This window comes from Pseudophryne corroboree, chromosome 4 (genome assembly GCF_028390025.1).
Source record: "Pseudophryne corroboree isolate aPseCor3 chromosome 4, aPseCor3.hap2, whole genome shotgun sequence".
Lineage (NCBI taxonomy): Eukaryota > Metazoa > Chordata > Amphibia > Anura > Myobatrachidae > Pseudophryne > Pseudophryne corroboree.
This window is the reverse complement of record NC_086447.1, coordinates 324,797,356-324,810,074: the sequence shown is the minus strand read 5'-3', so window position 1 is coordinate 324,810,074 and position 12,719 is coordinate 324,797,356.

Here is a 12,719-nt window from a genome sequence, read left to right as displayed (position 1 = left end):
GATGTAGTATGTATAAAGAAGAAAGAAAGAAAAAACCACGGGTAGGTGGTATACAATTATGGATGGACTGCCGAGTGCCGACACAGAGATAGCTACAGCCGTGGACTACCGTACTGTACTGTGTCTGCTGCTAATATATACTGGATGATAATGAGATGTAGTATGTATAAAGAAGAAAGAAAAAAAAAACCACGGGTAGGTGGTATACAATTATGGATGGACTGCCGAGTGCCGACACAGAGGTAGCTACAGCCGTGGACTACCGTACTGTACTGTGTCTGCTGCTAATATAGACTGGATGATAATGAGATGTAGTATGTATAAAGAAGAAAGAAAAAAAAAACCACGGGTAGGTGGTATACAATTATGGATGGACTGCCGAGTGCCGACACAGAGGTAGCTACAGCCGTGGACTACCGTACTGTACTGTGTCTGCTGCTAATATAGACTGGATGATAATGAGATGTAGTATGTATAAAGAAGAAAGAAAAAAAAACCCACGGGTAGGTGGTATACAATTATGGATGGACTGCCGAGTGCCGACACAGAGGTAGCTACAGCCGTGAACTACCATACTGTGTCTGCTGCTAGTATAGACTGGATGATAAATAATGATATAAAAAATATATATATATCACTACTGCAGCCGGACAGGTATATGTTATATAATGACGGACCTGCTGGACACTGTCTGTCAGCAGAATGAGTTTTTTAATTTTTATAGAATAAAAAAACACCACACAAGTCACACGACGAGTGTACTTTTTCAGGCAGACATTCAATTACAATATACTATACTGGTGGTCATTGTGGTCAGGTCACTGGTCACAGTGGTCAGTGGTCAGTCACACTGGCAGTGGCACTCTGGCAGCAAAAGTGTGCACTGTTTAATATGTACTCCTGGCTCCTGCTATAACCTATAACTGCTCCCCAGTCTCCCCCACAATTAAGCTGTGTGAGCACAGTCAGATATTATACATAGATGATGCAGCACACTGGGCTGAGCACAGATATGGTATGTGAGTGTGACTGAGTCACTGTGTATCGTTTTTTTCAGGCAGAGAACAAGAACAGAACGGATTATTAAATAATAATAAATTATAAAACTGCACTGGTGGTCAGGTCACTGGTCATCAGTCACTAGTATAACTCCTCCTAAGCTCCAGTAAGTAAATGAAGTGTCTCACTCTCACTCTCCTATCTATTTTAATTTCTAAACGGAGAGGACGCCAGCCACGTCCTCTCCCTATCAATCTCAATGCACGTGTGAAAATGGCCGCGACGCGCGGCTCCTTATATAGAATCCGAGTCTCGCGATAGAGTCCGAGCCTCGCGAGAATCCGACAGCGTGATGATGACGTTCGGGCGCGCTCGGGTTAACCGAGCAAGGCGGGAAGATCCGAGTCGCTCGGACCCGTGAAAAAAAACATGAAGTTCTGGCGGGTTCGGATTCAGAGAAACCGAACCCGCTCATCTCTAACCAGGGTGTGCTGTGACTTCTGTTGCTGTTTGTAACTGCCTGTAAATCCTGATCTGCGAATCCTGCATGAAATTGTGTAACCTGCCTGTTGTGGAAAAATAAAAGTGAGTTGGACTTTATTCCGCCTATGTGGTTTTGTCACAATATGTATGTAGACAATATTAGATGATTCTTGCGAGTCCACAGCCAGAGGTGTATATAGGGGCCCGAGCACCCCTGGCAAAGTAAGGGACTGGCACCCACCATATTTGAAATAGGGAAGGTGCATGTGCAAAAAAGGGACATGATCTTGTGGGAAAGGGGCATGACCATACAATAGTTCCCCCCAGTTCATGCCCACACAGTAGCAGTTCCCTTTACACATTATGCCCACACATTCATTCTTATAACACTGAGGAGATATCAGCAGCGCCTGGCCTGGCTGAGGAGGCAATGCCACACAAGGCCAGGTAGTATAATCAAATAGTAGTGCAAAGCAGTGCAGTGCCACGCATTACCCAGTGGTGCAAGTAGAAAAAAATTGTTAGTGGTACTGTGTGCGCGCGCGCACCCCAAAAATGGGTGTGTCTACATGCCACAAGGGGTGTGGCCAATGAAAATGGGGCATGATACACATATGACCCCAATAGTTCAGTGCCAGATACACATATGCCCCCAATAGTGCCAGATACACAAATGTCCCCAATAGTGTCAGATACACATATGCCCACAGTGCCAGATACACATATGCCCCCACGTTGCCAAATATGCCCCCACGTTGCCAGATATGCCCCCACGTTGCCAGTTATGCCCCCACGTTTTCAGATACACATGCCCCCACGATGCCAGATAAGCCCTCACAGTGCCAGATATGCCCCACAGTCATATAGTCATTCCCCTCCCAGCACATAGCTATAGTCCCCTCCGAGTACATAGCCATAGCCCCCACCTCCCCAAGCAATAGCCGTAGTCCCCCCAGCACATAGCTGTAGTCTCCACCTCTCCCAACACAGTCATACAGTAGTCCCCCTACCATCACATAACAATAGTTCCCTGCCAGCATAGATAGCCATAGTCCCCCTCCCTGCACATAGCCCCTCATCTCCCCAAGCACATAGCCATAGTCCCCATCCCCCTCCCAGCACATAGCTGTAGTCCACCCTTAGCACATAGTAGTAGTCTCCCCCACTCCCAGCACATACATAGCCTCCCCACACAGTACATAGCCCTAGTCCCCACCCATCCCAGCAGATAGCCGTAGTGTCTGGCAATTCCTGCTGTGTCAAGCTGGCTGGGATGAAGGGCAGAGGACGACTCTGCAGGCAGGAGCTGGCGCCGGTGTCCGGCATCGCACCAAACTACATGAAGAAACTGGAAAAAAAGCTACAGCTCCAAGCAGCCCTTTGCCGCCGGGAGCTCCCTACAGCAAGGGTTGCTGGGAGTTGTAGTTTATTTTCTGTTTCTTCCCTGTAGTGCATTGTGGTGCCAGACACCGGCGCCAGCTCCTGCCTGCTGAGCGATCCTCCGCCCTCCATCCCAGGCAATGCACAGGCAGCTCGGCACAGCAGGTATTGCCAGACACTATGGCTTAAGGGATTCCTCCCATTGGCCGTGGGTGGTAACGTCAGGCTGCGCCCCCTGCTCGGCTGGCGCCCCTGGCTAGTGCCATCCTGGCCAGTGGGTAGATACACCCCTGTCCACATCTCTTAACTTTTCTGAACCTACAAATGTACATTAGTCTCCCTCAAGGGCAATAAACTTTTGAAAAACTGATAAAACACTATCCATGTTATTTGGGTGAAGTTTAAACTTGCAAAGTGTATTACTGTACACCCAATTAGAACAAACTTCAACCCTAATCTGACATCAGTTTGCATATATAAATATTTGACTTTATGTCTTGATTCTAATCTTTTATTTGGTTTGCATACATACAGTCTGGTACCTAAAATGTATTCCAAGCAGGGTTACATTACATTACAGAAACACAGTCTAAGTCTTATTACCAGAAGGTGCATTGCATATCCTTTGCTAATGCCTGTACTGTGCTATGGGGATGTAGTTTGATGAACTTTAACATTCAATTTGTCATTTAGTTTTCCTGTGTAACTACAAAACCCATGATTGTGACATGAAAGCAGATGATGGTTGGCTTTCTCAACAGTCCAAACGTAAGACCTCTTCCGGGATAGAACGTCCTTCCATTTGTTCCACTTACCATAGTAATTATTGTGATATTTGTTGGACGTATCTTACATTAAATTTTTTTGTGATTGGAAAAGCGGGTCATGGACTTACAAGCGGCTATTGTTGTTGCTTATTTAATAACATTTATATAGTGCACATATTCCACAGTGCTTTAAAGAGAATACAGGTTGAGTATCCCTTATCCAAAATGCTTGGGACCAGAGGTATTTTGGATATCGGATTTTTCCGTATTTTGGAATAATTGCATACCATAATGAGATATCATGGTGATGGGACCTAAATCTAAGCACAGAATGCATTTATGTTTTATATACACCTTATACACACAACCTGAAGGTCATTTTAGCCAATATTTTTTATAACTTTGTGCATTAAACAAAGTGTGTCTACATTCACACAATTCATTTATGTTTCATATACACCTTATACACACAGCCTGAAAGTCATTTAATACAATATTTTTTAATAACTTTGTGTATTAAACAAAGTTTGTGTACATTGAGCCATCAAAAACAAAGGTTTCACTATTTCACTCTCACTCAAAAAAGTCCGTATTTCGGAATATTCCGTATTTCGGAATATTTGGATATGGGATACTCAACCTGTATTTACTAATTCATTTCAGTTCCTGCCCAGTGGCGTTTTCAATCTATATTGACTACCATATGTACAGTATAGTAATACACTGGGGCTATTTTTGCTAAACATCCAATTAGCTAGAGATGAGTGGGTCTGGTTTTCCGAGAACTGGACCCACACGAACATTGCGATCCGAGCGAGCCGAGTCTGGCCTGTATTATCCTGCCTTACTCGGATCCCAAATAGCAAAATGTCTTTCTCCCCTGTCTGATTCCCGCAGGTTTTGGATTCTATACAAGCCCCCCCCCCGGTGATCGCGCAATTTTACTCTGGCTGTGGAGGTTGTAGTGACGTGTCACTGCTGTGTCTGTCCAGGGGTGCTCTGTTTTGTCCATCAAGAGACTGGGGCTACTAAAGGGGTACCTGTGTCCTCCAGGGGTGCTGTGTTCCATCAGGTGGCTGGGGCTGCTGCATTCTCTGGGGCTGCTGTATAATCATCAGCGTACAGACAGTGTACTATAATACAGTGGCGTGCGGTGAGGTCAGTGGCTGGTGAGGCATTGCAGCGATAATGTCCACTGAATCCCGCCGATGACCCCTACCGCCACTGAGACAATGCCCGCTACTGCCCCTGAGCCAATGCCCGCTACCCCCGCCTACGCCAATGGCTTACAAACTCGCCCACCATCAACTGCCCCGGCCCTCCACCACTAATTCGCATCTCAGTCTGATGTCGCCTCCACCGCCAGTTTCCGCAGCCTGCCTGCTCATCAACCTTGTGATGAGCAGGCGGCTAATATATTGTACATTTTTATAGAAAAAAAAAATAGTGTTTGGTACTGGGAAGGGAGTGGAAGGAGGACATGTATGCAATTTTGTTGTCCAGGGTTTCCACTAACTTAATAGAACTGCGGGTGTGGCGCTATTAAGTTAATGGAAGTTCTGGACAACAAAATAGCCAGCAGTGGGTGACAGGAAGAGGGTGACGCCAGAGAGAGGGTGACAGCTGTTGGTGACAGGGAGAGTATGACAGGAAGAGCATGATGCCAAGGAGAGGGTGACAGGAAGAGCGTGATGCCAGAGAGAGGGTGACAGCAGTGGATAATGCCGGGGAGGGAGAGGGTGATGGGGAGGGTGACACCATGGAGAGGGTGGCAGCAGTGGGTGACAGGGAGTGACACCAGGGAGAGGGTGACAGGAAGAGCATGACATCAGGGAGAGGGTGACAGGAAGAGCATGATGCCAGAGAGAGGGTGACAGCAGTGGGTGATGCCAGGGAAAGGGTGTCAGGGAGGGTGACAGGGAGAAGGTGACGCTAAGGAGAGGGCAACATTAGTGGGTGACAGGGAGAGGGTGATTCCAGGGAAAAGTTAACAACAGTAGCAGTGGGTGAGCGTGTCAAAGAGAGAAGGAAAGGGTGATGGGAACAGTCAGTGAATGAAAATTATATTGCTATTTACTTACATGGACCTGGGCCTAGAACTGCAGCCTGGCTCCTCCTTTGGTGTTAACTCCAGGGATCGCCAGTGACGAGCAGCTTGAAAAGGAATCCGTCAACGGAGAAAGAGTGAGAGAAGAGTGGACGAGCGGGTGATCGTGGCTCCTCTCTCCCCCACCCCGCCCTTCTGCCCAGAGTGCACTCAGTCACAGCAGCAGCTAGTGATTGTAGTTACTAGTGGCGCGAGACTGGTGGCTGCAAGGAACGGGACTGGGGGCTCTCTGGCTGCACCGCGCGCAGGGAACTTTCTCTGCATACATTTCCCTGTCCGGCGCTGCTCCCTTCTACCTGCCACTGTGCCAGGCAGGTCCGGTGTAAAGTTTCTCAACATCCTAGGCAAACCTTCTGCCTACTTCGCCTTCCCCCCCGTCACAATACCCTCTTCCCACTCGGGAAAGGGGAGACGGGTGAGTCATGAGTCACAGTGTGTGAGGGTTGGATATACGGCATCAGGGGAAGCAGCAGAGAGAGTGACGGAGTGAGAGAGAGAGAGAGACAAAGAGGGTTTCAGGGAGAGAGAGAAAAAGGGGGGAGAAGGGGAGAGAGAGAGAGAGGGGAGAATGAGTGAGAGAGACAGACTGTATCAGGGAGAAAGAGAGAAGAGTGAGATAGTGAAAGAGGGTGTCAGGGAGAGAGCGAGAGGGGTGGGATGGAGAGTGAAAGAGAGAGAGGGGAGAGAAGGAAGAGGGAGAGAGACGTAGAGACAGGGGGCGGGATGTATTAACATACATCGCCGCCCCTCGCCGGTTACCGCAGCGATGTTGATCGCGTATGTACTAACATATGCGATCAACATCGCGATGCGGTGACGGAGGCCCCCCGCGATACCTGTTAGGTGGTCTGCGGGGGGTCTCCGTCACCTCCCCGGGGTCCCCACACTGGCTAGATGCCGGGAAGCAGCAGCAGGCTGTCCCCGGCACCTCCTCCTCCCCACTGCAGCCGGAAGGACGTCCGGCTGCGTTGCTAGGGGGAGGAGGACACTACCTTCCGGGTCCAGGGCAGCCTGGAGGAAGGTAAGCCAGGGGGAAGGGGGGTCGGCATCTGCGGCGGGGGTCACGGTGTCGGCGGGTTGCGGCGGTCGGCGAAAAGAAGCCCATAGGCTTCTATAGGGTTTCGCCATCCAGAGATGGCGAAACCCTGGACGCCGAAAACGCTGCGGTAGGGTCTTAGTAAATATGAAAATGCGGTAAAACCCCCGTTTTCGGGGGTTTTACCGCATTTTTGCTTTAGTACATCCCGCCCAGGGAGAGAGACAGGGAAAGGGAGATAGAGATGGAGAGGGGAAGAGAAACGAGGGAGGGAGAGAGAGAGAAATAGATGAGAGAGAGAGAGCGAGTCAAAGGAGATAGACGAAGGAGAGACAGAAGGAGAGAGAGACAGGCGGAGAGAGACAGAGACAAGGGAGAAGGAGAGAGAGACAGACAAGGGAGAGGAAGACAGGGAGTGACAGACGGAGAGAGAGACAGACAGGGAGAAAGAAGCGAGGAATAGGGAGACAGGGACACGGAGAGGGATGTGGAAGAGAGAGAGACGAGTGAGAGACAGGCGGAGGGAGAGAGACGGAGAGAGACAGGGACACATAAACAGGGAAAGGGAGAGACAGGGAGACAGAGAGAGAGACAAGGGAAAGAGAGACATGCAGAGAAACAGGGAGAGCGAGATGAGCGAGAGAGACAGACAGACAGACAGAGACAGACGGAGAGAGAGATGGGGAGAGAGAGAAGCGAAGGAGAGGGAGAGAGACAGGGACACAGACAGGGAAAGGGAGTGAGAGAGAGAGGGGGAGAGAGACAGGGAGACAGAGAGAGAGAGACAGGGACACAGACAGGGAAAGGGAGAGAAAGAGAGAGAGGGGGAGAGACATAGAGAAAGAAACAGAGACAGAGATGGAGAGAGAGATGTGGGAGAGAGACAGGGAGAGGGAGAGACAAATGAGGAGAGAGAAGTGAGGGAGATACGGGAGAGAGACAGGGAGAGGGAGACAGGGAGAATGAAAGAGATGCAGAGAGAGGGAGACAGGGACACGGAGAGAGACGTGGGGTGGAGAAACAGGGAGAGACAGATGGAGAGAGAGACAAGTGAGGGAGATACGGGAGAGAGACAGGAAGAGGGAGACAGGGAGTGTGAGAGAGACGCAGGGAGAGGGACACCGGGAGAGTGAGAGAGACGCAGAGAGAGGGAGACAGAAACACAGGGTGAGGGGGAGAGAGAGATGAGGGAGAGAGAGACATGAAGAAAGAGAGAGAAAGAGGAAACAGCACAGGGTGACGTACACTGAAACTTTTGCTGCTCTGGGACGCTGGGTGATGAAGATGGCACTGGCGTTCCTCCTTTTGTGGCTGGGCTGCTGTGGTCTCACTCCTAGAGTTTCCCGGCAGAGAGGAGACTCCTGGTGCCCCCTGCACAATAGCCGAAAACTTTTTCCACACTTACCCTCCTTGCCCGTGGTGCTCGCTGGGAGATGCGGTGCGGCACTTCTTCTGGCCTTGCTGTAGCCCTCTCTCAGTCAGGGCGGCTGTTCGTGGGGGCGGCTCCTCCCTGTGTCCCCGGTCTCCGCTCTGCTCCTTCCGCTATTGTTCCCAGCGTATTCCACAGTACTCTCTGCTCTCAGGCAGCCCCTGAATGGCAGTGAGAGTGAGTCCTTTTATGTGTCCCTGCTCGAGAGGGGGTCTTTTAGTGACCCCTTTTCCCTATTGAGTCTCTAGGTCACAGAGGGGGAGCGCCCCATTGATGCTGATCGGCGCTCCGCCCCTGCTCGTGGATCTTCTATTGAAGCAATAAGGGCAGGGATGGGAGACTGTGGAGGAGCCAGATGCCCCCTTCAGGGCTGGAGCCCGGCGGCAACAGACTCCGTTGCCTCCGGGAGTTCCGCCCCTGATGGGTAGAGATAGAGGAAGAGAGAGAGGGGTGAAATAGAGGGGAGCAAGAGAGAGAGAGGGTAGAGCGAGGGGAGAGATAGATAGGGAGGAGGAATGGGGGAGAGATGAAGAGAGAGGGGGAGAGACAGAGAGGGAGGAGGGATTTCGGGAGATAGAGGGGAGAGAGATAGAGATAGATGGGGGCGAGAGAGAGGGAGAGAGATAGAGAGGAAGGACGAATGTGGAGAGATAGAGAGGGAGGAGGGATGGGGAGAGATGAAGAGAGAGATGGAGAGAGAGGAGAGAGAGGGGGAGAGTTAAAGAGGGAGGAGGGATGGGGAGAGACACACTACCTGTCCCAGGCTTGCTAGGCTTCAGCTCAGGTCTCTCATTGGGGGCGGGCACTTCCCGGCATTAGGCTCCGCCCCTTCCCACCCGCGAATCGCGGCAATGCATTCCTCTGCTGCCAGGTGCCGGCCACGTAGACGTGAGTGGTCCCACCGGCTCAGGGGCTCTTCACGCGTCTCCTGTTGGTGCCCCTGCTGCCCGGGATCCATCAGCGCGATCATCATGCAGGGGGTTCCCGGTGCGAGACAGTGGCTGTTCAGTCTGCCCTCAGAAGTGAACAGGAGCGAAGGAACGGCAGGTACTGGGGAGTGGGGACGGTCACAGCCACATATACTGTCATTAATGTTAACATAATAAACAAAAAACACCGCCCCGAATCCACCACTATCCAATCACCTCCTCCACAGTGACAGGGGCGGGCTTTCAAATGGGCTGAAAGCACGCCCCTGTCAAAGAGGCACTTATACTAGTGCCGCTTTCAGGGCTTTTTGTTAATAGGATTTTATTCCCCGCTGCTTGGCCCCGCCCCCCCCGCTTCCGGCCCGTCTACACTGTCAGCGGGAGGCACCGAGAGCGGTGCCTCCGAAACACTTAACATGGATTTTTGCAAAGCTAAAAATGATTAAAATAATAAAAATATACTTATGACACAAAATCTGTGTCATAAGTATCTTTTTTGTATTATTTTAATCATTAATGGCCTCCCCTGACTGCACGTCCCTGCTATAATACACGTATTGTGAGTGACACTGCAGATGTTTCCTGCTTTGTTGCACATAAAGAGGTCCACTGCCAATCTAGGGGTGCTCTGCACCAGTTAAATAATATACAATTTAATATATATATATATATATATATAGATAGATAGATAGATAGATAGATAGATAGATAGATAGATAGATAGATAGATAGATTTTTTTGGGTGCTAAACCCCAGTGTACTATACTATTATTTTTCTGTGACACTATTATACACTAGGAACTTTTTGTGGGACAATGTATTGCCAAGCAGCAACATGTAGGGGGAATACATAGCATAAGAAGGGGGAAAAACGTTGCATACATTACAAACATAACACGTATGAGTTCATACTGCACATTGCAACTGTACGATAGACTCAACATATTAGACATATTATACATGTAAGACTAAAAATTAAGGCAGCTTGGCAGAGCAGCACCGAGGCAGCCATCCGCGGCGCCAACTAGAACTCAAACAATGCACATTCTTTGTTGTACATAAAGGGGTGCTGTGTCAGACACAGGACTACCATTCATGGTCTATGTAAAGTGATGCAGACTTGGATAATAGATTCTGGGCAGAAGCAATCCTGACTGGGTATACCTCAAGATCCGTGTACCTTCAGTGGTAAAATAAAACACCATTGGATGTGAGGTCCGGTAAAAGGCCAAGTGTCAGTTAACTCCATGGGGGGAGAAGGGGGGGGGGGGGGGGAGAATGTAATAGGGTGTGAGAATCAGAAAGGAAGAGATTTTGTGAGAGTTCTGTCGTTTTAAAGTGGCAATCGTTTACATGGTAAAATCAACCATGTTTTGCCATGTAAATGATTGCCACTTTAAAAAAAAACAGGAGAACTCTCACAAAATCTCTCACTTTCTGATTCTCACACCATATTATACCCCCTCACCCAAAAAAAAAAAAAGAAATTTGGATGTAAATCATATCCCTAACGAAAGAAGACACAAGTCTATCTCATGTTATGCTTGGATATTGTCAACAAAGCAAAGGATACTGATTGTGGGACATTACTAATCATAAACTCAATAAATCGAGAGACATAGGCCCCCATTTACCAACGATGTATAACCCCTTTAGCACTCGCTAACGCAGTTATGTCATCCTATCAGCAATCATCAAACAGCAGTAAACTAAGTTTACTACTGTTTGCCCCTGTGTCGCTCTTGTCAGCTATAGCTGGCAAGAGCAGTACAGTCCCCATTGCCAGCAATGGGGACCCAGCGCTGCATTTCCGGCTTCAGCTAAGCCCTCCGAGTATTGCTGGGTAAACGAGCCATGCACATGCGCATACTGGACGTCGCACATGCGTATGACTCAGCAGCCCCCTCGCTGGCAGCGTTAGACTGCCAGTAGGAGAATAGCGCTGAGAGGGCAGAGCACTGGATCTTGCTGGACCTTGCCGGAGAGGTAACTATTGCTGAATACCAGCTGCATTTTCATTTGTATCACTGTGATATGAAATGAAAAATATTGCTGGTTTTATTTTTCTTTAATAAATGGGCCCTTAGTTTTCCATGAGACACATTCAACAAAAAGCAAGCTAAATGTTACAACACCACAAGGATTTGTAATGCTGAACATGCCAACACCTGGAAGAGTGTCAGAAACTGAGACTACAGATGCAGGTGATCAGCCTTAGATTGGGAGCTCCCATAACCCTAGCATCGCCCCTAATACCCCTAATAGGATACTGCCCTAAGGGGGAGAAGAGTAAAAAGAGCGGAGAAGTGAGCCAGTGGAGAAGTTGCCCATCAACCAATCAGCACTGAAGTAACATCTATAATTTGCATACTATAAAATTATACAGAGCTGCTGATTGGTTGATGGAGCAACTTCTCCACTGTTATCACTGCTTAGTAAATGTCCCCTTAGAGTGGGAGCTCTACAAGTAGCAAAAAAGTTAAACCACCTAACAGATATAGCGAGTTTGCTGTGAATCTGGAAACATCCAAGAACCAAAGTCAAGCAGCAACTGGCAAGAGTGGAAATCAGCAACAGACAAAAAACGTACAGTGGAACATTGACCATTGTGGACAGGCAAAGCAATTGTAAAAACAGTCAATAACAATAACAAGTGCGCCTTCTGCAAGAAACTAAAAACAGATGGAAGTCTTGCTTATTACAAAGCGCAACTTGTCAAGGGATACACCCAGAAATCTGGTGTTGTCTATGGGGGAGATATTGTCACCTGTTGCAAGGTACAATACATTGGCCCTCATTCTGAGTTGTTCGCTCGTTGCCGATTTTCGCTATACTGCGATTATCCGCTAACTGCGCATGCGCAATGTTCGCAGAGCGCATGCGCTTAGTTATTTTACACAAAAGTTAGGTATTTTACTCACGGCATAACAAAGCTTTTTCATCGTTGTGCTGATTGTAGTGTGATTGACAGGAAGTGGGTGTTTCTGGGCGGAAACTGGACGTTTTATGTGTGTGGGCGAAAAAACGCTGGCGTTTCTGGGAAAAACGCGGGAGTGTCTGAAGAAATGGGGGAGTGTCTGGGTGAACGCTGGGTGTGTTTGTGACGTCAAACCAGGAACGAAACTGACTGAACTGATCGCAGTGTAGGAGTAAGTCTAGAGCTACTCAGAAACTGCAAAGAAATTTCTATTCGCAATTCTGCGAATCTTTCGTTCACACTTCTGCTATGCTAAAATACACTCCCAGTAGGCGGCGGCTTAGCGTGTGCAATGCTGCTAAAAGCAGCTAGCGAGCGAACAACTTGGAATGAGGGCCATTATGTATTGTTATTGCTATATCTGGTATATATAATTTACTGCTATGCCAACTGGACTTTGATTCAGCTTTACTAAACAGTGAGCTAACTGAAGAGATTTACATGGACCCACTGGAACATTATACTGTACATGCATTTTTAGAGGGAAAAGTATGCTTACTAAACAACTCCTTGTATGGGCTAAGACAAAGCGATTGTTACATGAAACTTGATGGTGTATTACTCAAAATTTAAACTGGCAGTTCTAAAACTAATCACCGCCTATAATACAAG